The following is a 3,462-nucleotide window of genomic DNA, read 5'->3' as shown; positions in this document are numbered from 1 at the left end:
AAGCCACAATGAAGACGGTGTCCATTATTACACCATGTGCTTCTGGAGCCACATAGTCCTGTGGACTTGGACTCAAGCACAAAGAATTGAGACTTGGAAAAAATTACTTGTGAACATCTCTGCTCGTGCCCTCCTTGGCATATGATAACCCATTAAATGTGGGTGTCATGGCCAACGCGCCTCCAGCCCGCTCGAGGGCGCCTCACCAGCCTGGGAGACGACGACCCGGAAGAGGAAATGGAAGCGGGCGGTGGCAAGTATAAAAGTGAGGTAACCCCAAGGAGACACGCCCACTCTTTGTATGAGTTTACTCGCCAGAGACGCTAGCGCTCTCACCCCCGACCTAAGATAATTGTGATCCCTGAAATACGACCTTCGCCTGCCCACGACTTCGAGAATTGCCTGATCCCCTGGAAACCACGAAAAGAACCCCGACCGGAACTTCCTGGCTACAACCTCTGCCTGCCCCTGACCTTGAACCTACCTGACACATCGGTTAAGACGGGATTCCATGCTCCCCTACCTTCCTGCCGCCCAAGACCTACTCCCGTCCAGTCCAAGATCCCGGACCATCCTGAAACCCGCCGTCTTCCGGTTCTCCTCTGCCCCGGTCCTTCCCAAAGATCCCGAACCGACTCCCCGACTCTTAAAGGTCAAAGCTGATGCTTGGTTTACACAGTAAGCAATTGAAATACTGTTGACACAGATGCCCCATAGTGCGTAAAAAAAAACAAATATATATATATACACACACACACACACATTTTTGCTTGTCAGCGGCTGTGCATTGTGCAGTGGGCTGGTTCAAGTATATGTGGGACATATCAAAACAAGACACACAAGACAACACCAACATGTGCAAAATGAGCACAATGTTAGGAGGTGCATAAGGCTGGAAGTGTTTTGCTGTTGAGTTTAACAGTGTTCTGGTGATGGCAGTGCATTAAGAGCTCTGACTGCTTGGGGGAAAAAACTCTTGCAGTGTCTGGCAGTTACAGTTCTGATGTTGCGGAATCGTCTGCCAGACGGTAGGAAGGAGAACAGGGCATGTGAGGGGTAGTGGTGAAACACCTCATCCCTCAAGCTCAAGCTGAGTGATGTTTCTCGTAGAACCCAGATGATACCATTAACAATTATTTAGAATACCTTATTCATTAGCGCTGCATTAAGCTTACCAATTCATGTCTAATATTATTGGAGTAAGGAATAGTAATAAAATGCACAATACTGTTCTGTGTTCTGCTCACATTCAAGATTATTTCACAGCTTCTTACAAAAAGTAAGCCAACATGAGCCAGTGAATCAGCAGGAGATCCATGGTTTTGGTCTGTCTTTCATGAGTCATGGTTTGACGGTTGAAGACTCATGCCACCATTATCTGCTTTTGTCAGGAACAAGAACAAAACATTGTGTCTGCTGAAAAAGCATTGTGAACGACCACTAATATTAAAACACTTTGACACTGAAGGATGTGTCATTGAAACACTGAATTGTTCCATGACTACCGTGGATATACATGCTTATAAATAATTCATCCAAGACATTTGATTGAAGATGGATACAGATTATGCTAGGAGATGACATCCATGGAGTTGAGCAGTTGTGCACAAAATTATTATCATATATCATATATTAGATAAATAAATTCAACAATTAACTCATGAAAGAGATAAGCAAGATAAAGAGATAGAGCTGCGTGCTTGTTTTAGTGTCTCCATATTATGGGATGTGGAAGTTGAGCTGAAAATAAAACACAAAAAAAAGCATTGCTAACAAATAATTACCTTCAAAATGTACAGCTCACAGCCTAAAAGCTTGCAAAATTGTACAAGTATGAAACCTGGTATCAGGCTCATACAGGAAGCAAGTGGTCTATGTCTGGAAAAAAGCAGAATTTCAAACATGGCATCATATCCGATACATCCTCCTGAGTGCAGATAGTTTGTACATCCAGTTCTCTGAGTTGACACAGGCCTGGGGTATTGCTTGATCTGTGGTGGGGTGAGGAATTAAACAGAAGTAACGGAAATGTGGCAGTGAGAGGTATTATTGCATGGGTTTAGTGACTTTGGGAGGAATCTTCTGAGGAAGATTTATTCCCGAAGAACATGTTCATGACCTCTGCAGGGACTCTACTTTGCAAATCAGGTATTAAACGTGGGGCAGACAGGGATTTGGAAGGCTTTGAGTGAAGCCCGTTAAACCACACAGTGTGCGGTTGAAACAGAAAAAAGTCGACAAATCTCTATCTGCGCTGGCACAAGGGGATTAGACAGATGAGAAATGAAAGAAATCAAAATTATGATGATGATTGAGCAAAAAAAAAAACTTCCAAAACTATACCACGTATTGATTTTGAACTCAATCGCTTCAGTCTGAGAACTGGGGGGGAAATGAATTAAATTAATGTAATTAAATTAAGCAAGAAGTGCTGCTTTCACAAGATATAAGAAGCGATAACACAAATGGAAAATGTAACGGGCAAATGTAGCAGCAGCCTTCAGAAATGAGATTTGAGATGGGGATTGAGATGGGGATTGACCAAGAGGAGCAGGTGGAGACGCAGATGCCATATTTATTATACTTACTATATTACTGCACAACCACTGAAACGCAAGGTGAAATGTACTCTTCATTGTTGACATGGTGACAGAAAGAGTCAATAATAAATGTCAGGAGTGTACACACACACACACACACACACACACACACACACACACACACACACAAACACACTTATAGTGCACTTTCTGAAGGTATATAAATGTTGAGCTGACTAAGCCATGGCCAGTAATCAGCGTATAATTATTCAAACTCAACAAAGGACATTTATTTTGGAAAATAAGGAAATTAAGGGAATCCGAACTTTTCAGTTTTTTTTCCGGTCGAACCGAATTCCGTAAAGGAGCGAGGCCAAGTAAAGCCGTCCTAAGCCAAACTCCACTGCACTCCCATCAACTGACGGAAGAGATATGAGTAATGAATCCTGAGTGTAGTACCTGTCGTCAGGTGGCAACAGCACCGTCCCTGCTAAGGATTCACCGCAGAAGCCCATGTCGTGCATTATTCATTGCTCGGCCAGGATCACAGCGAGAGCGTGCAGCGCTGGCAGGTAGCGGAATGGCTGGCGCGCATAACAATCTCCCTCTGGCTTCAGGTGCTCGGCGAAAATTGACGCTTTTACGCGGACTGGGAAGCTTGGAGCCAAGAGCTGTGGTCTAATGCACGTGACGCTATCCTTTTTCATCAGGGGGGCTGTCATTGTGCCAAATATCACACGTTTGAAAAGAGTATTTTTAACACTCTGATGCACTGTAATTGTCCATGAGAGTCAATTGTGGAAAGGAAAAAGAAAATGAAACTAAGAGGCACATCGTTGATGCTATTAACAAGAAGACAGCACATGGATGGTGGACTTTGACTTGTACTGCCTTTATGTATTATTTAGGATTCCCTTTTTGA

Source organism: Denticeps clupeoides, chromosome 2, assembly GCF_900700375.1.
Source record: "Denticeps clupeoides chromosome 2, fDenClu1.1, whole genome shotgun sequence".
Taxonomy (NCBI): Eukaryota; Metazoa; Chordata; class Actinopteri; order Clupeiformes; family Denticipitidae; genus Denticeps; species Denticeps clupeoides.
Note: the sequence above shows the minus strand (reverse complement) of the source record.